This window comes from Urocitellus parryii, chromosome 11 (genome assembly GCF_045843805.1).
Source record: "Urocitellus parryii isolate mUroPar1 chromosome 11, mUroPar1.hap1, whole genome shotgun sequence".
Lineage (NCBI taxonomy): Eukaryota > Metazoa > Chordata > Mammalia > Rodentia > Sciuridae > Urocitellus > Urocitellus parryii.
This window is the reverse complement of record NC_135541.1, coordinates 114950037-114975406: the sequence shown is the minus strand read 5'-3', so window position 1 is coordinate 114975406 and position 25370 is coordinate 114950037. Positions and strand designations below refer to the sequence as shown.

General features: G+C 69.5%; 30 non-coding genes across 30 annotated transcripts; 18 read left to right on the top strand and 12 right to left on the bottom strand.

The window, feature by feature from the left end:
* Positions 1-11: 11 nt before the first annotated feature.
* Positions 12-83, top strand: Trnag-ucc (transfer RNA glycine (anticodon UCC)). Its single transcript has one exon. It is a non-coding gene; the product is annotated as a tRNA-Gly (tRNA).
* A 379-nt stretch (positions 84-462) lies between these two features.
* On the top strand, positions 463-534 carry Trnae-cuc (transfer RNA glutamic acid (anticodon CUC)). Its single transcript has one exon. It is a non-coding gene; the product is annotated as a tRNA-Glu (tRNA).
* A 1657-nt stretch (positions 535-2191) lies between these two features.
* Trnag-gcc (transfer RNA glycine (anticodon GCC)) lies at positions 2192-2262 on the bottom strand. The gene has a single exon. It is a non-coding gene; the product is annotated as a tRNA-Gly (tRNA).
* Positions 2263-3114: 852 nt separating this feature from the next.
* On the bottom strand, positions 3115-3197 carry Trnal-cag (transfer RNA leucine (anticodon CAG)). Its single transcript has one exon. It is a non-coding gene; the product is annotated as a tRNA-Leu (tRNA).
* Positions 3198-3707: 510 nt separating this feature from the next.
* Trnad-guc (transfer RNA aspartic acid (anticodon GUC)) lies at positions 3708-3779 on the top strand. The gene has a single exon. It is a non-coding gene; the product is annotated as a tRNA-Asp (tRNA).
* A 430-nt stretch (positions 3780-4209) lies between these two features.
* On the top strand, positions 4210-4281 carry Trnag-ucc (transfer RNA glycine (anticodon UCC)). Its single transcript has one exon. It is a non-coding gene; the product is annotated as a tRNA-Gly (tRNA).
* A 379-nt stretch (positions 4282-4660) lies between these two features.
* Trnae-cuc (transfer RNA glutamic acid (anticodon CUC)) lies at positions 4661-4732 on the top strand. The gene has a single exon. It is a non-coding gene; the product is annotated as a tRNA-Glu (tRNA).
* Positions 4733-6386: 1654 nt separating this feature from the next.
* On the bottom strand, positions 6387-6457 carry Trnag-gcc (transfer RNA glycine (anticodon GCC)). The gene has a single exon. It is a non-coding gene; the product is annotated as a tRNA-Gly (tRNA).
* An 852-nt stretch (positions 6458-7309) lies between these two features.
* On the bottom strand, positions 7310-7392 carry Trnal-cag (transfer RNA leucine (anticodon CAG)). Its single transcript has one exon. It is a non-coding gene; the product is annotated as a tRNA-Leu (tRNA).
* A 510-nt stretch (positions 7393-7902) lies between these two features.
* On the top strand, positions 7903-7974 carry Trnad-guc (transfer RNA aspartic acid (anticodon GUC)). The gene has a single exon. It is a non-coding gene; the product is annotated as a tRNA-Asp (tRNA).
* A 430-nt stretch (positions 7975-8404) lies between these two features.
* Trnag-ucc (transfer RNA glycine (anticodon UCC)) lies at positions 8405-8476 on the top strand. Its single transcript has one exon. It is a non-coding gene; the product is annotated as a tRNA-Gly (tRNA).
* Positions 8477-8855: 379 nt separating this feature from the next.
* On the top strand, positions 8856-8927 carry Trnae-cuc (transfer RNA glutamic acid (anticodon CUC)). Its single transcript has one exon. It is a non-coding gene; the product is annotated as a tRNA-Glu (tRNA).
* A 1649-nt stretch (positions 8928-10576) lies between these two features.
* Trnag-gcc (transfer RNA glycine (anticodon GCC)) lies at positions 10577-10647 on the bottom strand. Its single transcript has one exon. It is a non-coding gene; the product is annotated as a tRNA-Gly (tRNA).
* Positions 10648-11499: 852 nt separating this feature from the next.
* Trnal-cag (transfer RNA leucine (anticodon CAG)) lies at positions 11500-11582 on the bottom strand. The gene has a single exon. It is a non-coding gene; the product is annotated as a tRNA-Leu (tRNA).
* A 510-nt stretch (positions 11583-12092) lies between these two features.
* Trnad-guc (transfer RNA aspartic acid (anticodon GUC)) lies at positions 12093-12164 on the top strand. The gene has a single exon. It is a non-coding gene; the product is annotated as a tRNA-Asp (tRNA).
* Positions 12165-12594: 430 nt separating this feature from the next.
* On the top strand, positions 12595-12666 carry Trnag-ucc (transfer RNA glycine (anticodon UCC)). Its single transcript has one exon. It is a non-coding gene; the product is annotated as a tRNA-Gly (tRNA).
* Positions 12667-13045: 379 nt separating this feature from the next.
* Trnae-cuc (transfer RNA glutamic acid (anticodon CUC)) lies at positions 13046-13117 on the top strand. The gene has a single exon. It is a non-coding gene; the product is annotated as a tRNA-Glu (tRNA).
* A 1657-nt stretch (positions 13118-14774) lies between these two features.
* On the bottom strand, positions 14775-14845 carry Trnag-gcc (transfer RNA glycine (anticodon GCC)). The gene has a single exon. It is a non-coding gene; the product is annotated as a tRNA-Gly (tRNA).
* An 852-nt stretch (positions 14846-15697) lies between these two features.
* On the bottom strand, positions 15698-15781 carry Trnal-cag (transfer RNA leucine (anticodon CAG)). The gene has a single exon. It is a non-coding gene; the product is annotated as a tRNA-Leu (tRNA).
* A 509-nt stretch (positions 15782-16290) lies between these two features.
* On the top strand, positions 16291-16362 carry Trnad-guc (transfer RNA aspartic acid (anticodon GUC)). Its single transcript has one exon. It is a non-coding gene; the product is annotated as a tRNA-Asp (tRNA).
* Positions 16363-16790: 428 nt separating this feature from the next.
* On the top strand, positions 16791-16862 carry Trnag-ucc (transfer RNA glycine (anticodon UCC)). Its single transcript has one exon. It is a non-coding gene; the product is annotated as a tRNA-Gly (tRNA).
* Positions 16863-17241: 379 nt separating this feature from the next.
* On the top strand, positions 17242-17313 carry Trnae-cuc (transfer RNA glutamic acid (anticodon CUC)). Its single transcript has one exon. It is a non-coding gene; the product is annotated as a tRNA-Glu (tRNA).
* Positions 17314-18963: 1650 nt separating this feature from the next.
* Positions 18964-19034, bottom strand: Trnag-gcc (transfer RNA glycine (anticodon GCC)). Its single transcript has one exon. It is a non-coding gene; the product is annotated as a tRNA-Gly (tRNA).
* An 846-nt stretch (positions 19035-19880) lies between these two features.
* Trnal-cag (transfer RNA leucine (anticodon CAG)) lies at positions 19881-19962 on the bottom strand. The gene has a single exon. It is a non-coding gene; the product is annotated as a tRNA-Leu (tRNA).
* Positions 19963-20975: 1013 nt separating this feature from the next.
* On the top strand, positions 20976-21047 carry Trnag-ucc (transfer RNA glycine (anticodon UCC)). Its single transcript has one exon. It is a non-coding gene; the product is annotated as a tRNA-Gly (tRNA).
* Positions 21048-21426: 379 nt separating this feature from the next.
* Trnae-cuc (transfer RNA glutamic acid (anticodon CUC)) lies at positions 21427-21498 on the top strand. The gene has a single exon. It is a non-coding gene; the product is annotated as a tRNA-Glu (tRNA).
* Positions 21499-23150: 1652 nt separating this feature from the next.
* On the bottom strand, positions 23151-23222 carry Trnag-gcc (transfer RNA glycine (anticodon GCC)). The gene has a single exon. It is a non-coding gene; the product is annotated as a tRNA-Gly (tRNA).
* An 852-nt stretch (positions 23223-24074) lies between these two features.
* Positions 24075-24157, bottom strand: Trnal-cag (transfer RNA leucine (anticodon CAG)). Its single transcript has one exon. It is a non-coding gene; the product is annotated as a tRNA-Leu (tRNA).
* Positions 24158-24666: 509 nt separating this feature from the next.
* Trnad-guc (transfer RNA aspartic acid (anticodon GUC)) lies at positions 24667-24738 on the top strand. The gene has a single exon. It is a non-coding gene; the product is annotated as a tRNA-Asp (tRNA).
* A 430-nt stretch (positions 24739-25168) lies between these two features.
* On the top strand, positions 25169-25240 carry Trnag-ucc (transfer RNA glycine (anticodon UCC)). The gene has a single exon. It is a non-coding gene; the product is annotated as a tRNA-Gly (tRNA).
* Positions 25241-25370: the final 130 nt, after the last annotated feature.

Sequence of the window (25370 nt, the reverse complement as noted above, 5' to 3'; positions counted from 1 at the left end):
TCGGCCGGGTGGCGTTGGTGGTATAGTGGTGAGCATAGCTGCCTTCCAAGCAGTTGACCCGGGTTCGATTCCCGGCCAACGCAGCGAGTCGACCTTTTGTCGAGGCCGGCGCCTCGGCCGACCTGGCTCTGGCAGGGCGGGCTCGGTGGGAGGCAGCATGCCTGTGAGTGCGCGCGTCCTCCTGCTGGTGGGCGGACGCGGGGAAGGAGCCCAGGCGAGGCTGGGCCAGGCGAGGCGAGGGCAGGCGAAGCGAAGCAAAGCAGGGTGGAAGGAGGAGCATTGCATTCTTTTGAGGGTGCCCCCGAGCATCAAGGGGCAGCCGGTGGCGGGCGGCTGCACCAGGTTGCCATGTGAAGCCACGGGCACCCACGGGGACCGCGCCAGGTGCCCAGGTAGCGCCCAGCCCTTGGGACCGAGGCGCTGGCCCCAGATGGCACGCGCGGGGTGAAAGCAGCCCCACGCTCCCTGGTGGTCTAGTGGTTAGGATTCGGCGCTCTCACCGCCGCGGCCCGGGTTCGATTCCCGGTCAGGGAAGCCTTTCTTCTTCCTCCTCTCTCTCCCCTTTTGGCCAAGGCCTTGGTTGGTCCGCTCGCTCACACTATCCGTGTCCCGAAGACGGACCCTTATGGACGCCCGCCACACGCGGCGTCCAGCTTCACTGATCCTTGCCACTCTGAGCCCTCCCAACGTTTATGCCTTTTCACTTTCTCCCCTCGTCCTTGCCCGTCGCCCGCTTGCGACAGTTCTTCCTGGCCCTGGCCGCCAGGGGGTACACCACGACCAGCAGCACCACCACCACCAGCACCCAAAGACACACCTACGCTGGAGTCCGGACACGCACGCGCGAGCACACACACACACACACACACACACACACACACACACACACACGAGCGCGTGCTCGGGTGCACGCCGAGCTCCGACAGCCGGGGATCTTAGTTGCTCCAGAAACCCTCTAGGCCTCGCGCCTGCTGAGTCTCCTGCTCTGCGGCGAGCCTGCAATCAGCTTTGAACGTGAGCGCATCCCCAGAACTCCCCTATCCTGGTGGGGGCGCACCTGAGACTCGAGACTCGAGTCTTCCCCCGGCTCCTTCGTGCGCCTGGGCCCCCTAGTGACAAACCCCCTCTGTTGCTGCCCCGTGTTCTCAGGCAGTGACTGGGGGCGCTCATGGCCGGCGAAAGGAGCCGGGTTTGGGAACCCACTCGCTGGCTCTTGTGTCTGGCCCCGGAGAGGTTCTGGATTCCTCCTCAGAGCTGCTTGGGCGAGGCCAAGCCTGGCGCCTGACACATCACTGCTCCCCATCCTGGGGGATCTCCTCCGACCGGGTCGGCCGCGTGGCAGGGCCCGGATAGCCCGGCCGCCACTGGGGTCTGCGCTCCAGCTGTGTCCTCGGCTTTGGCCGGGATGCCGGCAGAGCAGGTGGGAGCCCACACCCGGGTCAGGCTGCCCCGGAGTGACAGGCGCGAAAAAGAATCCGGAGAGGCCCGGCGAGCCAGAGCACAGAGCGGCGGAGGCGGGCGGCGGGCCACCGCCTTGGGCCAGGCGGGCCGAAGCCGGTGGCGACTCACGGGTGTCGGGATAGACTTGTAGCCGACCCTGGGTGTGAAGGAGTCCCTCGGCCCCCTACCCCCTGCCCCCGTCTCAAGGGCGCAGGAGCAAACAGAGAACGCCCCCCCCCACCACACACACACACACACACACACACACACACACACACACACACAGTAGGTTGGACTGGCAAGTTTCCCACTCCTGCCCGGCCGCAGGTCCATCCACCCAGCTGTTGATCCCTTCTCTGCCCAGCGCGGCTGGGGACACGTTGTGTGGGCCGTGCGGAAAGCCAGCGGCAGGGCTTTTCAGTCAGTGCTGTAGCAGCTGGAACTTTGCTTGGCTTCCAAGGGGACGCCCAGGCAAAGGGCACCAATCTGCGCGCTGGCCCGACTTCCCTCGAGGACGACGGGTCCCCTAGTCGGCAACGGAGAGAGAAGCACCGAGAAGTCTGGTGTCTGGCACGGTGTTGGGCGGAGGGGGCCTGCACGGAACGAAGGGTCAGAGAGGCACCGGAGCGGCCGCCTCGGCGCTCGAGGGCAGAGAGGGCGCGCAGCGCAGGCTGTGGGGTCCGGGCTCAGGGAGGTGTGCACAGCGGCGGCCTAGACGTCGGGGCTGCGGGACCAAAAGGGGACCGAGTGCTGCATGGGCCGGGAATCGAACCCGGGCCTCCCGCGTGGCAGGCGAGAATTCTACCACTGAACCACCCATGCACCGATGGCAGGCACCTCCACGCAACCGCCCGACAGTGGTCACCGCCTCCGGTGAGGAGCTGCTGCTTGGGACCGGGAGCGAGGGTTGGGGGCTGGATGGGCCGTTCCTAAAGGAGGGGCTCCAGGCATCCTGCCGGGGCCCCGGGGATGCGGCCGCCGGCGGGGTGTGTGCGTGCGTGTGCCCCCCGCGCGGCGCTGGCGCGAAGCTCCGGATCCCCGCACCTGCCGGGCCAGCCAGCCCAGGCCCCCCAGACCGCCTTGTCCGCTGCCGCCTGAAGAAGCCAGGAGCCGGTCCAGGCTTTGCCCTCACGGGAACCCCAATCAGGCCAGGGGACCTGTGGCTCGGTGGCTGCCTCCGTCCACCCGCAAAGTCCCGGTCGCAGGGGCCGAGCCCCGGTCGGGTGAGGCGGGCCCCAACCAGCACCGACGTGGTGGGCAGGCCTTAGGCAGCCGCTGCCCACGTGGGGTTCGTGGCCGCGCCCTACCAGGTAGGGTCGTGGCCGGGGCTCGGCCATCAACCGGTGGGGATCCGGTTCTAGGGTTCTCTCCCCGCCACTCACGAGGGCCATGGTCCCGGGGGCTGGGCTGCCTTGCCACGCCCGGTGACCCCACGGTGCGTGGCGATCAGAGGTCTCTACCTCTGAACTGCTGCGTTGCGGAGTGGCCGGCAGGCGTGGGTGGTTTGGAAAGGCCCTCGAGTGAAGGGGCCTGGCGGCCAGAGTCTGGCACGACGGGAACGGGGCCCTCTGCAGGGCCGAGAGAGATAGGCGACGGGCGGACGGGGGCCCAGGGGCGGATTTTGCCCACGGGAGGGATCTGGAAAGGGCCCGCGCGGCAGCCAAAAGGTGGGCCTGTCAGGAGTGGGATTCGAACCCACGCCTCCAGGGGAGACTGCGACCTGAACGCAGCGCCTTAGACCGCTCGGCCATCCTGACGGCGGGCCTGAGCGCCTGGCGGCTCGCCTGGCTGGGACCCGGCGTTGGCGCGGGTGTCCTTGGCTGGCTCCGTGGTGCGCCGTGCCCGGCGGTCTGCGCGCGCGCTGGACGCACGGGCCCGGCGGGCCGGGAGAAAGGCAAGTCCGCGCATCGGTGCGGTCGCATCCCCCAGCGAGCCCGGCCAGGTACCACTAACCGTCTGTGCTGGCAGGAGCCCACCCGGCGCGTCGTGCTCCTCCTCCTGTCGGCCGCCGTGCTCGCTAGCTCCCTGGCCCCCCTGCTTACACCGACACTGGGATGCCCGCGCAGTGGGAAGCCGGCAGAGCGCACAGGGTCGTTCTCCGGGCACCAGGCACCGGGCCAGGGCGTGGGCCAAGGCCAGGGCCAGGGCCAGGTGGTGTGGAACTCCTTGAGGGTGCCTCCGTGGCGTCCGGCGGTGGACCGGCAGGGGCAAGAGGGCCGGGCTAGGCGTCGGAGAGGGGACCGGCGCCACGACGGCGGGCGCCGCCGTCCTCGTTAGTATAGTGGTGAGTATCCCCGCCTGTCACGCGGGAGACCGGGGTTCGATTCCCCGACGGGGAGGCAGTCGCCCTCTTTTTGGTGGTGGTCGCCGCCGCGGCTGCGCCCCGGCCGCTAGCTCTCCGTGCCGCCGCCGGCCCTCGGCGCCCCCTGCTCTCCAGTTGGGCGCAGGGTGCCACTTCGTCCCTGGCACGCCGTCCTCACGGTCCCGCGTCTACACCCCTCCCCAGGCATCCGTGCCTTCCTCCTCGCCCGGAGCTTCTGTCGCCACAGACCAACGGCCGCGCCCCGAGTGCGTGTGGAAAAGGGTTCCCTGCCAAAGTGCACGGGCTGGGTCGCTGGAGGGGAGAAGACCCTGAGCCGGCCGCCCGAGGCCTCGCCGCGCAGCGCTGGTTCAGGGCCTCGCCCGGAGACGAGGCGGCGGTGGCACGACGACGTCGGGGCGCCGCTCGGCAGCCCGGGGCCAGCGCGGAGAGGCTCTCTCGGCCGGGTGGCGTTGGTGGTATAGTGGTGAGCATAGCTGCCTTCCAAGCAGTTGACCCGGGTTCGATTCCCGGCCAACGCAGCGAGTCGACCTTTTGTCGAGGCCGGCGCCTCGGCCGACCTGGCTCTGGCAGGGCGGGCTCGGTGGGAGGCAGCATGCCTGTGAGTGCGCGCGTCCTCCTGCTGGTGGGCGGACGCGGGGAAGGAGCCCAGGCGAGGCTGGGCCAGGCGAGGCGAGGGCAGGCGAAGCGAAGCAAAGCAGGGTGGAAGGAGGAGCATTGCATTCTTTTGAGGGTGCCCCCGAGCATCAAGGGGCAGCCGGTGGCGGGCGGCTGCACCAGGTTGCCATGTGAAGCCACGGGCACCCACGGGGACCGCGCCAGGTGCCCAGGTAGCGCCCAGCCCTTGGGACCGAGGCGCTGGCCCCAGATGGCACGCGCGGGGTGAAAGCAGCCCCACGCTCCCTGGTGGTCTAGTGGTTAGGATTCGGCGCTCTCACCGCCGCGGCCCGGGTTCGATTCCCGGTCAGGGAAGCCTTTCTTCTTCCTCCTCTCTCTCCCCTTTTGGCCAAGGCCTTGGTTGGTCCGCTCGCTCACACTATCCGTGTCCCGAAGACGGACCCTTATGGACGCCCGCCACACGCGGCGTCCAGCTTCACTGATCCTTGCCACTCTGAGCCCTCCCAACGTTTATGCCTTTTCACTTTCTCCCCTCGTCCTTGCCCGTCGCCCGCTTGCGACAGTTCTTCCTGGCCCTGGCCGCCAGGGGGTACACCACGACCAGCAGCACCACCACCACCAGCACCCAAAGACACACCTACGCTGGAGTCCGGACACGCACGCGCGAGCACACACACACACACACACACACACACACACACACACGAGCGCGTGCTCGGGTGCACGCCGAGCTCCGACAGCCGGGGATCTTAGTTGCTCCAGAAACCCTCTAGGCCTCGCGCCTGCTGAGTCTCCTGCTCTGCGGCGAGCCTGCAATCAGCTTTGAACGTGAGCGCATCCCCAGAACTCCCCTATCCTGGTGGGGGCGCACCTGAGACTCGAGACTCGAGTCTTCCCCCGGCTCCTTCGTGCGCCTGGGCCCCCTAGTGACAAACCCCCTCTGTTGCTGCCCCGTGTTCTCAGGCAGTGACTGGGGGCGCTCATGGCCGGCGAAAGGAGCCGGGTTTGGGAACCCACTCGCTGGCTCTTGTGTCTGGCCCCGGAGAGGTTCTGGATTCCTCCTCAGAGCTGCTTGGGCGAGGCCAAGCCTGGCGCCTGACACATCACTGCTCCCCATCCTGGGGGATCTCCTCCGACCGGGTCGGCCGCGTGGCAGGGCCCGGATAGCCCGGCCGCCACTGGGGTCTGCGCTCCAGCTGTGTCCTCGGCTTTGGCCGGGATGCCGGCAGAGCAGGTGGGAGCCCACACCCGGGTCAGGCTGCCCCGGAGTGACAGGCGCGAAAAAGAATCCGGAGAGGCCCGGCGAGCCAGAGCACAGAGCGGCGGAGGCGGGCGGCGGGCCACCGCCTTGGGCCAGGCGGGCCGAAGCCGGTGGCGACTCACGGGTGTCGGGATAGACTTGTAGCCGACCCTGGGTGTGAAGGAGTCCCTCGGCCCCCTACCCCCTGCCCCCGTCTCAAGGGCGCAGGAGCAAACAGAGAACGCCCCCCCCCCACCACACACACACACACACACACACACACACACACACACACACACACAGTAGGTTGGACTGGCAAGTTTCCCACTCCTGCCCGGCCGCAGGTCCATCCACCCAGCTGTTGATCCCTTCTCTGCCCAGCGCGGCTGGGGACACGTTGTGTGGGCCGTGCGGAAAGCCAGCGGCAGGGCTTTTCAGTCAGTGCTGTAGCAGCTGGAACTTTGCTTGGCTTCCAAGGGGACGCCCAGGCAAAGGGCACCAATCTGCGCGCTGGCCCGACTTCCCTCGAGGACGACGGGTCCCCTAGTCGGCAACGGAGAGAGAAGCACCGAGAAGTCTGGTGTCTGGCACGGTGTTGGGCGGAGGGGGCCTGCACGGAACGAAGGGTCAGAGAGGCACCGGAGCGGCCGCCTCGGCGCTCGAGGGCAGAGAGGGCGCGCAGCGCAGGCTGTGGGGTCCGGGCTCAGGGAGGTGTGCACAGCGGCGGCCTAGACGTCGGGGCTGCGGGACCAAAAGGGGACCGAGTGCTGCATGGGCCGGGAATCGAACCCGGGCCTCCCGCGTGGCAGGCGAGAATTCTACCACTGAACCACCCATGCACCGATGGCAGGCACCTCCACGCAACCGCCCGACAGTGGTCACCGCCTCCGGTGAGGAGCTGCTGCTTGGGACCGGGAGCGAGGGTTGGGGGCTGGATGGGCCGTTCCTAAAGGAGGGGCTCCAGGCATCCTGCCGGGGCCCCGGGGATGCGGCCGCCGGCGGGGTGTGTGCGTGCGTGTGCCCCCCGCGCGGCGCTGGCGCGAAGCTCCGGATCCCCGCACCTGCCGGGCCAGCCAGCCCAGGCCCCCCAGACCGCCTTGTCCGCTGCCGCCTGAAGAAGCCAGGAGCCGGTCCAGGCTTTGCCCTCACGGGAACCCCAATCAGGCCAGGGGACCTGTGGCTCGGTGGCTGCCTCCGTCCACCCGCAAAGTCCCGGTCGCAGGGGCCGAGCCCCGGTCGGGTGAGGCGGGCCCCAACCAGCACCGACGTGGTGGGCAGGCCTTAGGCAGCCGCTGCCCACGTGGGGTTCGTGGCCGCGCCCTACCAGGTAGGGTCGTGGCCGGGGCTCGGCCATCAACCGGTGGGGATCCGGTTCTAGGGTTCTCTCCCCGCCACTCACGAGGGCCATGGTCCCGGGGGCTGGGCTGCCTTGCCACGCCCGGTGACCCCACGGTGCGTGGCGATCAGAGGTCTCTACCTCTGAACTGCTGCGTTGCGGAGTGGCCGGCAGGCGTGGGTGGTTTGGAAAGGCCCTCGAGTGAAGGGGCCTGGCGGCCAGAGTCTGGCACGACGGGAACGGGGCCCTCTGCAGGGCCGAGAGAGATAGGCGACGGGCGGACGGGGGCCCAGGGGCGGATTTTGCCCACGGGAGGGATCTGGAAAGGGCCCGCGCGGCAGCCAAAAGGTGGGCCTGTCAGGAGTGGGATTCGAACCCACGCCTCCAGGGGAGACTGCGACCTGAACGCAGCGCCTTAGACCGCTCGGCCATCCTGACGGCGGGCCTGAGCGCCTGGCGGCTCGCCTGGCTGGGACCCGGCGTTGGCGCGGGTGTCCTTGGCTGGCTCCGTGGTGCGCCGTGCCCGGCGGTCTGCGCGCGCGCTGGACGCACGGGCCCGGCGGGCCGGGAGAAAGGCAAGTCCGCGCATCGGTGCGGTCGCATCCCCCAGCGAGCCCGGCCAGGTACCACTAACCGTCTGTGCTGGCAGGAGCCCACCCGGCGCGTCGTGCTCCTCCTCCTGTCGGCCGCCGTGCTCGCTAGCTCCCTGGCCCCCCTGCTTACACCGACACTGGGATGCCCGCGCAGTGGGAAGCCGGCAGAGCGCACAGGGTCGTTCTCCGGGCACCAGGCACCGGGCCAGGGCGTGGGCCAAGGCCAGGGCCAGGGCCAGGTGGTGTGGAACTCCTTGAGGGTGCCTCCGTGGCGTCCGGCGGTGGACCGGCAGGGGCAAGAGGGCCGGGCTAGGCGTCGGAGAGGGGACCGGCGCCACGACGGCGGGCGCCGCCGTCCTCGTTAGTATAGTGGTGAGTATCCCCGCCTGTCACGCGGGAGACCGGGGTTCGATTCCCCGACGGGGAGGCAGTCGCCCTCTTTTTGGTGGTGGTCGCCGCCGCGGCTGCGCCCCGGCCGCTAGCTCTCCGTGCCGCCGCCGGCCCTCGGCGCCCCCTGCTCTCCAGTTGGGCGCAGGGTGCCACTTCGTCCCTGGCACGCCGTCCTCACGGTCCCGCGTCTACACCCCTCCCCAGGCATCCGTGCCTTCCTCCTCGCCCGGAGCTTCTGTCGCCACAGACCAACGGCCGCGCCCCGAGTGCGTGTGGAAAAGGGTTCCCTGCCAAAGTGCACGGGCTGGGTCGCTGGAGGGGAGAAGACCCTGAGCCGGCCGCCCGAGGCCTCGCCGCGCAGCGCTGGTTCAGGGCCTCGCCCGGAGACGAGGCGGCGGTGGCACGACGACGTCGGGGCGCCGCTCGGCAGCCCGGGGCCAGCGCGGAGAGGCTCTCTCGGCCGGGTGGCGTTGGTGGTATAGTGGTGAGCATAGCTGCCTTCCAAGCAGTTGACCCGGGTTCGATTCCCGGCCAACGCAGCGAGTCGACCTTTTGTCGAGGCCGGCGCCTCGGCCGACCTGGCTCTGGCAGGGCGGGCTCGGTGGGAGGCAGCATGCCTGTGAGTGCGCGCGTCCTCCTGCTGGTGGGCGGACGCGGGGAAGGAGCCCAGGCGAGGCTGGGCCAGGCGAGGCGAGGGCAGGCGAAGCGAAGCAAAGCAGGGTGGAAGGAGGAGCATTGCATTCTTTTGAGGGTGCCCCCGAGCATCAAGGGGCAGCCGGTGGCGGGCGGCTGCACCAGGTTGCCATGTGAAGCCACGGGCACCCACGGGGACCGCGCCAGGTGCCCAGGTAGCGCCCAGCCCTTGGGACCGAGGCGCTGGCCCCAGATGGCACGCGCGGGGTGAAAGCAGCCCCACGCTCCCTGGTGGTCTAGTGGTTAGGATTCGGCGCTCTCACCGCCGCGGCCCGGGTTCGATTCCCGGTCAGGGAAGCCTTTCTTCTTCCTCCTCTCTCTCCCCTTTTGGCCAAGGCCTTGGTTGGTCCGCTCGCTCACACTATCCGTGTCCCGAAGACGGACCCTTATGGACGCCCGCCACACGCGGCGTCCAGCTTCACTGATCCTTGCCACTCTGAGCCCTCCCAACGTTTATGCCTTTTCACTTTCTCCCCTCGTCCTTGCCCGTCGCCCGCTTGCGACAGTTCTTCCTGGCCCTGGCCGCCAGGGGGTACACCACGACCAGCAGCACCACCACCACCAGCACCCAAAGACACACCTACGCTGGAGTCCGGACACGCACGCGCGAGCACACACACACACACACACACACACACACACACGAGCGCGTGCTCGGGTGCACGCCGAGCTCCGACAGCCGGGGATCTTAGTTGCTCCAGAAACCCTCTAGGCCTCGCGCCTGCTGAGTCTCCTGCTCTGCGGCGAGCCTGCAATCAGCTTTGAACGTGAGCGCATCCCCAGAACTCCCCTATCCTGGTGGGGGCGCACCTGAGACTCGAGACTCGAGTCTTCCCCCGGCTCCTTCGTGCGCCTGGGCCCCCTAGTGACAAACCCCCTCTGTTGCTGCCCCGTGTTCTCAGGCAGTGACTGGGGGCGCTCATGGCCGGCGAAAGGAGCCGGGTTTGGGAACCCACTCGCTGGCTCTTGTGTCTGGCCCCGGAGAGGTTCTGGATTCCTCCTCAGAGCTGCTTGGGCGAGGCCAAGCCTGGCGCCTGACACATCACTGCTCCCCATCCTGGGGGATCTCCTCCGACCGGGTCGGCCGCGTGGCAGGGCCCGGATAGCCCGGCCGCCACTGGGGTCTGCGCTCCAGCTGTGTCCTCGGCTTTGGCCGGGATGCCGGCAGAGCAGGTGGGAGCCCACACCCGGGTCAGGCTGCCCCGGAGTGACAGGCGCGAAAAAGAATCCGGAGAGGCCCGGCGAGCCAGAGCACAGAGCGGCGGAGGCGGGCGGCGGGCCACCGCCTTGGGCCAGGCGGGCCGAAGCCGGTGGCGACTCACGGGTGTCGGGATAGACTTGTAGCCGACCCTGGGTGTGAAGGAGTCCCTCGGCCCCCTACCCCCTGCCCCCGTCTCAAGGGCGCAGGAGCAAACAGAGAACGCCCCCCCCCCCACCACACACACACACACACACACACACACACACACACACACACACAGTAGGTTGGACTGGCAAGTTTCCCACTCCTGCCCGGCCGCAGGTCCATCCACCCAGCTGTTGATCCCTTCTCTGCCCAGCGCGGCTGGGGACACGTTGTGTGGGCCGTGCGGAAAGCCAGCGGCAGGGCTTTTCAGTCAGTGCTGTAGCAGCTGGAACTTTGCTTGGCTTCCAAGGGGACGCCCAGGCAAAGGGCACCAATCTGCGCGCTGGCCCGACTTCCCTCGAGGACGAGGGGTCCCCTAGTCGGCAACGGAGAGAGAAGCACCGAGAAGTCTGGTGTCTGGCACGGTGTTGGGCGGAGGGGGCCTGCACGGAACGAAGGGTCAGAGAGGCACCGGAGCGGCCGCCTCGGCGCTCGAGGGCAGAGAGGGCGCGCAGCGCAGGCTGTGGGGTCCGGGCTCAGGGAGGTGTGCACAGCGGCGGCCTAGACGTCGGGGCTGCGGGACCAAAAGGGGACCGAGTGCTGCATGGGCCGGGAATCGAACCCGGGCCTCCCGCGTGGCAGGCGAGAATTCTACCACTGAACCACCCATGCACCAATGGCAGGCACCTCCACGCAACCGCCCGACAGTGGTCACCGCCTCCGGTGAGGAGCTGCTGCTTGGGACCGGGAGCGAGGGTTGGGGGCTGGATGGGCCGTTCCTAAAGGAGGGGCTCCAGGCATCCTGCCGGGGCCCCGGGGATGCGGCCGCCGGCGGGGTGTGTGCGTGCGTGTGCCCCCCGCGCGGCGCTGGCGCGAAGCTCCGGATCCCCGCACCTGCCGGGCCAGCCAGCCCAGGCCCCCCAGACCGCCTTGTCCGCTGCCGCCTGAAGAAGCCAGGAGCCGGTCCAGGCTTTGCCCTCACGGGAACCCCAATCAGGCCAGGGGACCTGTGGCTCGGTGGCTGCCTCCGTCCACCCGCAAAGTCCCGGTCGCAGGGGCCGAGCCCCGGTCGGGTGAGGCGGGCCCCAACCAGCACCGACGTGGTGGGCAGGCCTTAGGCAGCCGCTGCCCACGTGGGGTTCGTGGCCGCGCCCTACCAGGTAGGGTCGTGGCCGGGGCTCGGCCATCAACCGGTGGGGATCCGGTTCTAGGGTTCTCTCCCCGCCACTCACGAGGGCCATGGTCCCGGGGGCTGGGCTGCCTTGCCACGCCCGGTGACCCCACGGTGCGTGGCGATCAGAGGTCTCTACCTCTGAACTGCTGCGTTGCGGAGTGGCCGGCAGGCGTGGGTGGTTTGGAAAGGCCCTCGAGTGAAGGGGCCTGGCGGCCAGAGTCTGGCACGACGGGAACGGGGCCCTCTGCAGGGCCGAGAGAGATAGGCGACGGGCGGACGGGGGCCCAGGGGCGGATTTTGCCCACGGGAGGGATCTGGAAAGGGCCCGCGCGGCAGCCAAAAGGTGGGCCTGTCAGGAGTGGGATTCGAACCCACGCCTCCAGGGGAGACTGCGACCTGAACGCAGCGCCTTAGACCGCTCGGCCATCCTGACGGCGGGCCTGAGCGCCTGGCGGCTCGCCTGGCTGGGACCCGGCGTTGGCGCGGGTGTCCTTGGCTGGCTCCGTGGTGCGCCGTGCCCGGCGGTCTGCGCGCGCGCTGGACGCACGGGCCCGGCGGGCCGGGAGAAAGGCAAGTCCGCGCATCGGTGCGGTCGCATCCCCCAGCGAGCCCGGCCAGGTACCACTAACCGTCTGTGCTGGCAGGAGCCCACCCGGCGCGTCGTGCTCCTCCTCCTGTCGGCCGCCGTGCTCGCTAGCTCCCTGGCCCCCCTGCTTACACCGACACTGGGATGCCCGCGCAGTGGGAAGCCGGCAGAGCGCACAGGGTCGTTCTCCGGGCACCAGGCACCGGGCCAGGGCGTGGGCCAAGGCCAGGGCCAGGGCCAGGTGGTGTGGAACTCCTTGAGGGTGCCTCCGTGGCGTCCGGCGGTGGACCGGCAGGGGCAAGAGGGCCGGGCTAGGCGTCGGAGAGGGGACCGGCGCCACGACGGCGGGCGCCGCCGTCCTCGTTAGTATAGTGGTGAGTATCCCCGCCTGTCACGCGGGAGACCGGGGTTCGATTCCCCGACGGGGAGGCAGTCGCCCTCTTTTTGGTGGTGGTCGCCGCCGCGGCTGCGCCCCGGCCGCTAGCTCTCCGTGCCGCCGCCGGCCCTCGGCGCCCCCTGCTCTCCAGTTGGGCGCAGGGTGCCACTTCGTCCCTGGCACGCCGTCCTCACGGTCCCGCGTCTACACCCCTCCCCAGGCATCCGTGCCTTCCTCCTCGCCCGGAGCTTCTGTCGCCACAGACCAACGGCCGCGCCCCGAGTGCGTGTGGAAAAGGGTTCCCTGCCAAAGTGCACGGGCTGGGTCGCTGGAGGGGAGAAGACCCTGAGCCGGCCGCCCGAGGCCTCGCCGCGCAGCGCTGGTTCAGGGCCTCGCCCGGAGACGAGGCGGCGGTGGCACGACGACGTCGGGGCGCCGCTCGGCAGCCCGGGGCCAGCGCGGAGAGGCTCTCTCGGCCGGGTGGCGTTGGTGGTATAGTGGTGAGCATAGCTGCCTTCCAAGCAGTTGACCCGGGTTCGATTCCCGGCCAACGCAGCGAGTCGACCTTTTGTCGAGGCCGGCGCCTCGGCCGACCTGGCTCTGGCAGGGCGGGCTCGGTGGGAGGCAGCATGCCTGTGAGTGCGCGCGTCCTCCTGCTGGTGGGCGGACGCGGGGAAGGAGCCCAGGCGAGGCTGGGCCAGGCGAGGCGAGGGCAGGCGAAGCGAAGCAAAGCAGGGTGGAAGGAGGAGCATTGCATTCTTTTGAGGGTGCCCCCGAGCATCAAGGGGCAGCCGGTGGCGGGCGGCTGCACCAGGTTGCCATGTGAAGCCACGGGCACCCACGGGGACCGCGCCAGGTGCCCAGGTAGCGCCCAGCCCTTGGGACCGAGGCGCTGGCCCCAGATGGCACGCGCGGGGTGAAAGCAGCCCCACGCTCCCTGGTGGTCTAGTGGTTAGGATTCGGCGCTCTCACCGCCGCGGCCCGGGTTCGATTCCCGGTCAGGGAAGCCTTTCTTCTTCCTCCTCTCTCTCCCCTTTTGGCCAAGGCCTTGGTTGGTCCGCTCGCTCACACTATCCGTGTCCCGAAGACGGACCCTTATGGACGCCCGCCACACGCGGCGTCCAGCTTCACTGATCCTTGCCACTCTGAGCCCTCCCAACGTTTATGCCTTTTCACTTTCTCCCCTCGTCCTTGCCCGTCGCCCGCTTGCGACAGTTCTTCCTGGCCCTGGCCGCCAGGGGGTACACCACGACCAGCAGCACCACCACCACCAGCACCCAAAGACACACCTACGCTGGAGTCCGGACACGCACGCGCGAGCACACACACACACACACACACACACACACACACACACACACGAGCGCGTGCTCGGGTGCACGCCGAGCTCCGACAGCCGGGGATCTTAGTTGCTCCAGAAACCCTCTAGGCCTCGCGCCTGCTGAGTCTCCTGCTCTGCGGCGAGCCTGCAATCAGCTTTGAACGTGAGCGCATCCCCAGAACTCCCCTATCCTGGTGGGGGCGCACCTGAGACTCGAGACTCGAGTCTTCCCCCGGCTCCTTCGTGCGCCTGGGCCCCCTAGTGACAAACCCCCTCTGTTGCTGCCCCGTGTTCTCAGGCAGTGACTGGGGGCGCTCATGGCCGGCGAAAGGAGCCGGGTTTGGGAACCCACTCGCTGGCTCTTGTGTCTGGCCCCGGAGAGGTTCTGGATTCCTCCTCAGAGCTGCTTGGGCGAGGCCAAGCCTGGCGCCTGACACATCACTGCTCCCCATCCTGGGGGATCTCCTCCGACCGGGTCGGCCGCGTGGCAGGGCCCGGATAGCCCGGCCGCCACTGGGGTCTGCGCTCCAGCTGTGTCCTCGGCTTTGGCCGGGATGCCGGCAGAGCAGGTGGGAGCCCACACCCGGGTCAGGCTGCCCCGGAGTGACAGGCGCGAAAAAGAATCCGGAGAGGCCCGGCGAGCCAGAGCACAGAGCGGCGGAGGCGGGCGGCGGGCCACCGCCTTGGGCCAGGCGGGCCGAAGCCGGTGGCGACTCACGGGTGTCGGGATAGACTTGTAGCCGACCCTGGGTGTGAAGGAGTCCCTCGGCCCCCTACCCCCTGCCCCCGTCTCAAGGGCGCAGGAGCAAACAGAGAACGCCCCCCCCCACCACACACACACACACACACACACACACACACACACACACACACACAGTAGGTTGGACTGGCAAGTTTCCCACTCCTGCCCGGCCGCAGGTCCATCCACCCAGCTGTTGATCCCTTCTCTGCCCAGCGCGGCTGGGGACACGTTGTGTGGGCCGTGCGGAAAGCCAGCGGCAGGGCTTTTCAGTCAGTGCTGTAGCAGCTGGAACTTTGCTTGGCTTCCAAGGGGACGCCCAGGCAAAGGGCACCAATCTGCGCGCTGGCCCGACTTCCCTCGAGGACGACGGGTCCCCTAGTCGGCAACGGAGAGAGAAGCACCGAGAAGTCTGGTGTCTGGCACGGTGTTGGGCGGAGGGGGCCTGCACGGAACGAAGGGTCAGAGAGGCACCGGAGCGGCCGCCTCGGCGCTCGAGGGCAGAGAGGGCGCGCAGCGCAGGCTGTGGGGTCCGGGCTCAGGGAGGTGTGCACAGCGGCGGCCTAGACGTCGGGGCTGCGGGACCAAAAGGGGACCGAGTGCTGCATGGGCCGGGAATCGAACCCGGGCCTCCCGCGTGGCAGGCGAGAATTCTACCACTGAACCACCCATGCACCGATGGCAGGCACCTCCACGCAACCGCCCGACAGTGGTCACCGCCTCCGGTGAGGAGCTGCTGCTTGGGACCGGGAGCGAGGGTTGGGGGCTGGATGGGCCGTTCCTAAAGGAGGGGCTCCAGGCATCCTGCCGGGGCCCCGGGGATGCGGCCGCCGGCGGGGTGTGTGCGTGCGTGTGCCCCCCGCGCGGCGCTGGCGCGAAGCTCCGGATCCCCGCACCTGCCGGGCCAGCCAGCCCAGGCCCCCCAGACCGCCTTGTCCGCTGCCGCCTGAAGAAGCCAGGAGCCGGTCCAGGCTTTGCCCTCACGGGAACCCCAATCAGGCCAGGGGACCTGTGGCTCGGTGGCTGCCTCCGTCCACCCGCAAAGTCCCGGTCGCAGGGGCCGAGCCCCGGTCGGGTGAGGCGGGCCCCAACCAGCACCGACGTGGTGGGCAGGCCTTAGGCAGCCGCTGCCCACGTGGGGTTCGTGGCCGCGCCCTACCAGGTAGGGTCGTGGCCGGGGCTCGGCCATCAACCGGTGGGGATCCGGTTCTAGGGTTCTCTCCCGCCACTCACGAGGGCCATGGTCCCGGGGGCTGGGCTGCCTTGCCACGCCCGGTGACCCCACGGTGCGTGGCGATCAGAGGTCTCTACCTCTGAACTGCTGCGTTGCGGAGTGGCCGGCAGGCGTGGGTGGTTTGGAAAGGCCCTCGAGTGAAGGGGCCTGGCGGCCAGAGTCTGGCACGACGGGAACGGGGCCCTCTGCAGGGCCGAGAGAGATAGGCGACGGGCGGACGGGGGCCCAGGGGGCGGATTTTGCCCACGGGAGGGATCTGGAAAGGGCCCGCGCGGCAGCCAAAAGGTGGGCCTGTCAGGGAGTGGGATTCGAACCCACGCCTCCAGGGGAGACTGCGACCTGAACGCAGCGCCTTAGACCGCTCGGCCATCCTGACGGCGGGCCTGAGCGCCTGGCGGCTCGCCTGGCTGGGACCCGGCGTTGGCGCGGGTGTCCTTGGCTGGCTCCGTGGTGCGCCGTGCCCGGCGGTCTGCGCGCGCGCTGGACGCACGGGCCCGGCGGGCCGGGAGAAAGGCAAGTCCGCGCATCGGTGCGGTCGCATCCCCCAGCGAGCCCGGCCAGGTACCACTAACCGTCTGTGCTGGCAGGAGCCCACCCGGCGCGTCGTGCTCCTCCTCCTGTCGCCGCCGTGCTCGCTAGCTCCCTGGCCCCCCTGCTTACACCGACACTGGGATGCCCGCGCAGTGGGAAGCCGGCAGAGCGCACAGGGTCGTTCTCCGGGCACCAGGCACCGGGCCAGGGCGTGGGCCAAGGCCAGGGCCAGGGCCAGGTGGTGTGGAACTCCTTGAGGGTGCCTCCGTGGCGGTCCGCGGTGGACCGGCAGGGGCAAGAGGGCCGGGCTAGGCGTCGGAGAGGGGACCGGCGCCACGACGGCGGGCGCCGCCGTCCTCGTTAGTATAGTGGTGAGTATCCCCGCCTGTCACGCGGGAGACCGGGGTTCGATTCCCCGACGGGGAGGCAGTCGCCCTCTTTTTGGTGGTGGTCGCCGCCGCGGCTGCGCCCCGGCCGCTAGCTCTCCGTGCCGCCGCCGGCCCTCGGCGCCCCCTGCTCTCCAGTTGGGCGCAGGGTGCCACTTCGTCCCTGGCACGCCGTCCTCACGGTCCCGCGTCTACACCCCTCCCCAGGCATCCGTGCCTTCCTCCTCGCCCGGAGCTTCTGTCGCCACAGACCAACGGCCGCGCCCCGAGTGCGTGTGGAAAAGGGTTCCCTGCCAAAGTGCACGGGCTGGGTCGCTGGAGGGGAGAAGACCCTGAGCGGCCGCCCGAGGCCTCGCCGCGCAGCGCTGGTTCAGGGCCTCGCCGGAGACGAGGCGGCGGTGGCACGACGACGTCGGGGCGCCGCTCGGCAGCCCGGGGCCAGCGCGGAGAGGCTCTCTCGGCCGGGTGGCGTTGGTGGTATAGTGGTGAGCATAGCTGCCTTCCAAGCAGTTGACCCGGGTTCGATTCCCGGCCAACGCAGCGAGTCGACCTTTTGTCGAGGCCGGCGCCTCGGCCGACCTGGCTCTGGCAGGGCGGGCTCGGTGGGAGGCAGCATGCCTGTGAGTGCGCGCGTCCTCCTGCTGGTGGGCGGACGCGGGGAAGGAGCCCAGGCGAGGCTGGGCCAGGCGAGGCGAGGGCAGGCGAAGCGAAGCAAAGCAGGGTGGAAGGAGGAGCATTGCATTCTTTTGAGGGTGCCCCCGAGCATCAAGGGGCAGCCGGTGGCGGGCGGCTGCACCAGGTTGCCATGTGAAGCCACGGGCACCCACGGGGACCGCGCCAGGTGCCCAGGTAGCGCCCAGCCCTTGGGACCGAGGCGCTGGCCCCAGATGGCACGCGCGGGGTGAAAGCAGCCCCACGCTCCCTGGTGGTCTAGTGGTTAGGATTCGGCGCTCTCACCGCCGCGGCCCGGGTTCGATTCCCGGTCAGGGAAGCCTTTCTTCTTCCTCCTCTCTCTCCCCTTTTGGCCAAGGCCTTGGTTGGTCCGCTCGCTCACACTATCGTGTCCCCGAAGACGACCCTTATGGACGCCCGCCACACGCGGCGTCCAGCTTCACTGATCCTTGCCACTCTGAGCCCTCCCAACGTTTATGCCTTTTCACTTTCTCCCTCGTCCTTGCCCGTCGCCCGCTTGCGACAGTTCTTCCTGGCCCTGGCCGCCAGGGGGTACACCACGACCAGCAGCACCACCACCACCAGCACCCAAAGACACACCTACGCTGGAGTCCGGACACGCACGCGCGAGCACACACACACACACACACACACACACACACACACACGAGCGCGTGCTCGGGTGCACGCCGAGCTCCGACAGCCGGGGATCTTAGTTGCTCCAGAAACCCTCTAGGCCTCGCGCCTGCTGAGTCCTCCTGCTCTGCGGCGAGCCTGCAATCAGCTTTGAACGTGAGCGCATCCCCAGAACTCCCCTATCCTGGTGGGGGCGCACCTGAGACTCGAGACTCGAGTCTTCCCCCGGCTCCTTCGTGCGCCTGGGCCCCCTAGTGACAAACCCCCTCTGTTGCTGCCCCGTGTTCTCAGGCAGTGACTGGGGGCGCTCATGGCCGGCGAAAGGAGCCGGGTTTGGGAACCCACTCGCTGGCTCTTGTGTCTGGCCCCGGAGAGGTTCTGGATTCCTCCTCAGAGCTGCTTGGGCGAGGCCAAGCCTGGCGCCTGACACATCACTGCTCCCCATCCTGGGGGATCTCCTCCGACCGGGTCGGCCGCGTGGCAGGGCCCGGATAGCCGGCCGCCACTGGGGTCTGCGCTCCAGCTGTGTCCTCGGCTTTGGCGGGATGCCGGCAGAGCAGGTGGGAGCCCACACCCGGGTCAGGCTGCCCCGGAGTGACAGGCGCGAAAAGAATCCGGAGAGGCCGGCGAGCCAGAGCACAGAGCGGCGGAGGCGGGCGGCGGGCCACCGCCTTGGGCCAGGCGGGCCGAAGCCGGTGGCGACTCACGGGTGTCGGGATAGACTTGTAGCCGACCCTGGGTGTGAAGGAGTCCCTCGGCCCCCTACCCCCTGCCCCCGTCTCCAGGGCGCAGGAGCAAACAGAGAACGCCCCCCCCCACCACACACACACACACACACACACACACACACACACACACACACACACAGTAGGTTGGACTGGCAAGTTTCCCACTCCTGCCCGGCCGCAGGTCCATCCACCAGCTGTTGATCCCTTCCTCTGCCCAGCGCGGCTGGGGACACGTTGTGTGGGCCGTGCGGAAAGCCAGCGGCAGGGCTTTTCAGTCAGTGCTGTAGCAGCTGGAACTTTGCTTGGCTTCCAAGGGGACGCCCAGGCAAAGGGCACCAATCTGCGCGCTGGCCCGACTTCCCTCGAGGACGACGGGTCCCCTAGTCGGCAACGGAGAGAGAAGCACCGAGAAGTCTGGTGTCTGGCACGGTGTTGGGCGGAGGGGGCCTGCACGGAAGGAAGGGTCAGAGAGGCACCGGAGAGGCCGCCTCGGCGCTCGAGGGCAGAGAGGGCGCGCAGCGCAGGCTGTGGGGTCCGGGCTCAGGGAGGTGTGCACAGCGGCGGCCTAGACGTCGGGGCTGCGGGACCAAAAGGGGACCGAGTGCTGCATGGGCCGGGAATCGAACCCGGGCCTCCCGCGTGGCAGGCGAGAATTCTACCACTGAACCACCCATGCACCGATGGCAGGCACCTCCACGCAACCGCCCGACAGTGGTCACCGCCTCCGGTGAGGAGCTGCTGCTTGGGACCGGGAGCGAGGGTTGGGGGCTGGATGGGCCGTCCTAAAGGAGGGCTCCAGGCATCCTGCCGGGGCCCCGGGGATGCGGCCGCCGGCGGGGTGTGTGCGTGCGTGTGCCCCCCGCGCGGCGCTGGCGCGAAGCTCCGGATCCCCGCACCTGCCGGGCCAGCCAGCCCAGGCCCCCCAGACCGCCTTGTCCGCTGCCGCCTGAAGAAGCCAGGAGCCGGTCCAGGCTTTGCCCTCACGGGAACCCCAATCAGGCCAGGGGACCTGTGGCTCGGTGGCTGCCTCCGTCACCCGCAAAGTCCCGGTCGCAGGGGCCGAGCCCGGTCGGGTGAGGCGGGCCCCAACCAGCACCGACGTGGTGGGCAGGCCTTAGGCAGCCGCTGCCCACGTGGGGTTCGTGGCCGCGCCCTACCAGGTAGGGTCGTGGCCGGGCTCGGCCATCAACCGGTGGGGATCCGGTTCTAGGGTTCTCTCCCCGCCACTCACGAGGGCCATGGTCCCGGGGGCTGGGCTGCCTTGCCACGCCCGGTGACCCCACGGTGCGTGGCGATCAGAGGTCTCTACCTCTGAACTGCTGCGTTGCGGAGTGGCCGGCAGGCGTGGGTGGTTTGGAAAGGCCCTCGAGTGAAGGGGCCTGGCGGCCAGAGTCTGGCACGACGGGAACGGGGCCCTCTGCAGGGCCGAGAGAGATAGGCGACGGGCGGACGGGGGCCCAGGGGCGGATTTTGCCCACGGGAGGATCTGGAAAGGGCCCGCGCGGCAGCCAAAAGGTGGGCCTGTCAGGAGTGGGATTCGAACCCACGCCTCCAGGGAGACTGCGACCTGAACGCAGCGCCTTAGACCGCTCGGCCATCCTGACGGCCGGGCCTGAGCGCCTGGCGGCTCGCCTGGCTGGGACCCGGCGTTGGCGCGGGTGTCCTTGGCTGGCTCCGTGGTGCGCCGTGCCCGGCGGTCTGCGCGCGCGCTGGACGCACGGCCCGGCGGGCCGGGAGAAAGGCAAGTCCGCGCATCGGTGCGGTCGCATCCCCCAGCGAGCCCGGCCAGGTACCACTAACCGTCTGTGCTGGCAGGAGCCCACCCGGCGCGTCGTGCTCCTCCTCCTGTCGGCCGCCGTGCTCGCTAGCTCCCTGGCCCCCCTGCTTACACCGACACTGGGATGCCCGCGCAGTGGGAAGCCGGCAGAGCGCACAGGGTCGTTCTCCGGGCACCAGGCACCGGGCCAGGGCGTGGGCCAAGGCCAGGGCCAGGGCCAGGTGGTGTGGAACTCCTTGAGGGTGCCTCCGTGGCGTCCGGCGGTGGACCGGCAGGGGCAAGAGGGCCGGGCTAGGCGTCGGAGAGGGGACCGGGCGCCACGACGGCGGGCGCCGCCGTCCTCGTTAGTATAGTGGTGAGTATCCCCGCCTGTCACGCGGGAGACCGGGGTTCGATTCCCGACGGGGAGGCAGTCGCCCTCTTTTTGGTGGTGGTCGCCGCCGCGGCTGCGCCCCGGCCGCTAGCTCTCCGTGGCCGCCGCCGGCCCTCGGCGCCCCCTGCTCTCCAGTTGGGCGCAGGGTGCCACTTCGTCCCTGGCCACGCCGTCCTCACGGTCCCGCGTCTACACCCTCCCCCAGGCATCCGTGCCTTCCTCCTCGCCCGGAGCTTCTGTCGCCACAGACCAACGGCCGCGCCCCGAGTGCGTGTGGAAAGGGTTCCCTGCCAAAGTGCACGGGCTGGGTCGCTGGAGGGGAGAAGACCCTGAGCCGGCCGCCCGAGGCCTCGCCGCGCAGCGCTGGTTCAGGGCCTCGCCCGGAGACGAGGCGGCGGTGGCACGACGACGTCGGGGCGCCGCTCGGCAGCCCGGGGCCAGCGCGGAGAGGCTCTCTCGGCCGGGTGGCGTTGGTGGTATAGTGGTGAGCATAGCTGCCTTCCAAGCAGTTGACCCGGGTTCGATTCCCGGCCAACGCAGCGAGTCGACCTTTTGTCGAGGCCGGCGCCTCGGCCGACCTGGCTCTGGCAGGGCGGGCTCGGTGGGAGGCAGCATGCCTGTGAGTGCGCGCGTCCTCCTGCTGGTGGGCGGACGCGGGGAAGGAGCCCAGGCGAGGCTGGGCCAGGCGAGGCGAGGGCAGGCGAAGCGAAAGCAAAGCAGGGTGGAAGGAGGAGCATTGCATTCTTTTGAGGGTGCCCCCGAGCATCAAGGGGCAGCCGGTGGCGGGCGGCTGCACCAGGTTGCCATGTGAAGCCACGGCACCCACGGGGACCGCGCCAGGTGCCCAGGTAGCGCCCAGCCCTTGGGACCGAGGCGCTGGCCCCAGATGGCACGCGCGGGGTGAAAGCAGCCCCACGCTCCCTGGTGGTCTAGTGGTTAGGATTCGGCGCTCTCACCGCCGCGGCCCGGGTTCGATTCCCGGTCAGGGAAGCCTTTCTTCTTCCTCCTCTCTCTCCCCTTTTGGCCAAGGCCTTGGTTGGTCCGCTCGCTCACACTATCCGTGTCCCGAAACGGACCCTTATGGACGCCCGCCACACGCGGCGTCCAGCTTCACTGATCCTTGCCACTCTGAGCCCTCCCAACGTTTATGCCTTTTCACTTTCTCCCCTCGTCCTTGCCCGTCGCCCGCTTGCGACAGTTCTTCCTGGCCCTGGCCGCCAGGGGGTACACCACGACCAGCAGCACCACCACCACCAGCACCCAAAGACACACCTACGCTGGAGTCCGGACACGCACGCGCGAGCACACACACACACACACACACACACACACACACACGAGCGCGTGCTCGGGTGCACGCCGAGCTCCGACAGCCGGGGATCTTAGTTGCTCCAGAAACCCTCTAGGCCTCGCGCCTGCTGAGTCTCCTGCTCTGCGGCGAGCCTGCAATCAGCTTTGAACGTGAGCGCATCCCCAGAACTCCCCTATCCTGGTGGGGGCGCACCTGAGACTCGAGACTCGAGTCTTCCCCCGGCTCCTTCGTGCGCCTGGGCCCCCTAGTGACAAACCCCCTCTGTTGCTGCCCCGTGTTCTCAGGCAGTGACTGGGGGCGCTCATGGCCGGCGAAAGGAGCCGGGTTTGGGAACCCACTCGCTGGCTCTTGTGTCTGGCCCCGGAGAGGTTCTGGATTCCTCCTCAGAGCTGCTTGGGCGAGGCCAAGCCTGGCGCCTGACACATCACTGCTCCCCATCCTGGGGGATCTCCTCCGACCGGGTCGGCCGCGTGGCAGGGCCCGGATAGCCCGGCCGCCACTGGGGTCTGCGCTCCAGCCTGTGTCCTCGGCTTTGGCCGGGATGCCGGCAGAGCAGGTGGGAGCCCACACCCGGGTCAGGCTGCCCCGGAGTGACCAGGGCGCGAAAAAGAATCCGGAGAGGCCCGCGAGCCAGAGCACAGAGCGGCGGAGGCGGGCGGCGGGCCACCGCCTTGGGCCAGGCGGGCCGAAGCCGGTGGCGACTCACGGGTGTCGGGATAGACTTGTAGCCGACCCTGGGTGTGAAGGAGTCCCTCGGCCCCCTACCCCCTGCCCCCGTCTCAAGGGCGCAGGAGCAAACAGAGAACGCCCCCCCCCCCACACACACACACACACACACACACACACACACACACACACACACAGTAGGTTGGACTGGCAAGTTTCCCACTCCTGCCCGGCCGCAGGTCCATCCACCCAGCTGTTGATCCCTTCTCTGCCCAGCGCGGCTGGGGACACGTTGTGTGGGCCGTGCGGAAAGCCAGCGGCAGGGCTTTTCAGTCAGTGCTGTAGCAGCTGGAACTTTGCTTGGCTTCCAAGGGGACGCCCAGGCAAAGGGCACCAATCTGCGCGCTGGCCCGACTTCCCTCGAGGACGACGGGTCCCCTAGTCGGCAACGGAGAGAGAAGCACCGAGAAGTCTGGTGTCTGGCACGGTGTTGGGCGGAGGGGGCCTGCACGGAACGAAGGGTCAGAGAGGCACCGGAGCGGCCGCCTCGGCGCTCGAGGGCAGAGAGGGCGCGCAGCGCAGGCTGTGGGGTCCGGGCTCAGGGAGGTGTGCACAGCGGCGGCCTAGAGCGTCGGGGCTGCGGGACCAAAAGGGGACCGAGTGCTGCATGGGCCGGGAATCGAACCCCGGGCCTCCCGCGTGGCAGGCGAGAATTCTACCACTGAACCACCCATGCACCGATGGCAGGCACCTCCACGCAACCGCCCGACAGTGGTCACCGCCTCCGGTGAGGAGCTGCTGCTTGGGACCGGGAGCGAGGGTTGGGGGCTGGATGGGCCGTTCCTAAAGGAGGGGCTCCAGGCATCCTGCCGGGGCCCCGGGGATGCGGCCGCCGGCGGGGTGTGTGCGTGCGTGTGCCCCCCGCGCGGCGCTGGCGCGAAGCTCCGGGATCCCGCACCTGCCGGGCCAGCCAGCCCAGGCCCCCCAGACCGCCTTGTCCCGCTGCCGCCTGAAGAAGCCAGGAGCCGGTCCAGGCTTTGCCTCACGGGAACCCCAATCAGGCCAGGGGACCTGTGGCTCGGTGGCTGCCTCCGTCCACCCGCAAAGTCCCGGTCGCAGGGGCCGAGCCCCGGTCGGGTGAGGCGGGCCCCAACCAGCACCGACGTGGTGGGCAGGCCTTAGGCAGCCGCTGCCCACGTGGGGTTCGTGGCCGCGCCCTACCAGGTAGGGTCGTGGCCGGGGCTCGGCCATCAACCGGTGGGGATCCGGTTCTAGGGTTCTCTCCCCGCCACTCACGAGGGCCATGGTCCCGGGGGCTGGGCTGCCTTGCCACGCCCGGTGACCCCACGGTGCGTGGCGATCAGAGGTCTCTACCTCTGAACTGCTGCGTTGCGGAGTGGCCGGCAGGCGTGGGTGGTTTGGAAAGGCCCTCGAGTGAAGGGGCCTGGCGGCCAGAGTCTGGCACGACGGGAACGGGGCCCTCTGCAGGGCCGAGAGAGATAGGCGACGGGCGGACGGGGGCCCAGGGGCGGATTTTGCCCACGGGAGGGATCTGGAAAGGGCCCGCGCGGCAGCCAAAAGGTGGGCCTGTCAGGAGTGGGATTCGAACCCACGCCTCCAGGGGAGACTGCGACCTGAACGCAGCGCCTTAGACCGCTCGGCCATCCTGACGGCGGGCCTGAGCGCCTGGCGGCTCGCCTGGCTGGACCCGGCGTTGGCGCGGGTGTCCTTGGCTGGCTCCGTGGTGCGCCGTGCCCGGCGGTCTGCGCGCGCGCTGGACGCACGGGCCCGGCGGGCCGGGAGAAAGGCAAGTCCGCGCATCGGTGCGGTCGCATCCCCCAGCGAGCCCGGCCAGGTACCACTAACCGTCTGTGCTGGCAGGAGCCCACCCGGCGCGTCGTGCTCCTCCTCCTGTCGGCCGCCGTGCTCGCTAGCTCCCTGGCCCCCCTGCTTACACCGACACTGGGATGCCCGCGCAGTGGGAAGCCGGCAGAGCGCACAGGGTCGTTCTCCGGGCACCAGGCACCGGGCCAGGGCGTGGGCCAAGGCCAGGGCCAGGGCCAGGTGGTGTGGAACTCCTTGAGGGTGCCTCCGTGGCGTCCGGCGGTGGACCGGCAGGGGCAAGAGGGCCGGGCTAGGCGTCGGAGAGGGGACCGGCGCCACGACGGCGGGCGCCGCCGTCCTCGTTAGTATAGTGGTGAGTATCCCCGCCTGTCACGCGGGAGACCGGGGTTCGATTCCCCGACGGGGAGGCAGTCGCCCTCTTTTTGGTGGTGGTCGCCACCGCGGCTGCGCCCCGGCCGCTAGCTCTCCGTGCCGCCGCCGGCCCTCGGCGCCCCCTGCTCTCCAGTTGGGCGCAGGGTGCCACTTCGTCCCTGGCACGCCGTCCTCACGGTCCCGCGTCTACACCCCTCCCCAGGCATCCGTGCCTTCCTCCTCGCCCGGAGCTTCTGTCGCCACAGACCAACGGCCGCGCCCCGAGTGCGTGTGGAAAAGGGTTCCCTGCCAAAGTGCACGGGCTGGGTCGCTGGAGGGGAGAAGACCCTGAGCCGGCCGCCCGAGGCCTCGCCGCGCAGCGCTGGTTCAGGGCCTCGCCCGGAGACGAGGCGGCGGTGGCACGACGACGTCGGGGCGCCGCTCGGCAGCCCGGGGCCAGCGCGGAGAGGCTCTCTCGGCCGGGTGGCGTTGGTGGTATAGTGGTGAGCATAGCTGCCTTCCAAGCAGTTGACCCGGGTTCGATTCCCGGCCAACGCAGCGAGTCGACCTTTAGTCGAGGCCGGCGCCTCGGCCGACCTGGCTCTGGCAGGGCGGGCTCGGTGGGAGGCAGCATGCCTGTGAGTGCGCGCGTCCTCCTGCTGGTGGGCGGACGCGGGGAAGGAGCCCA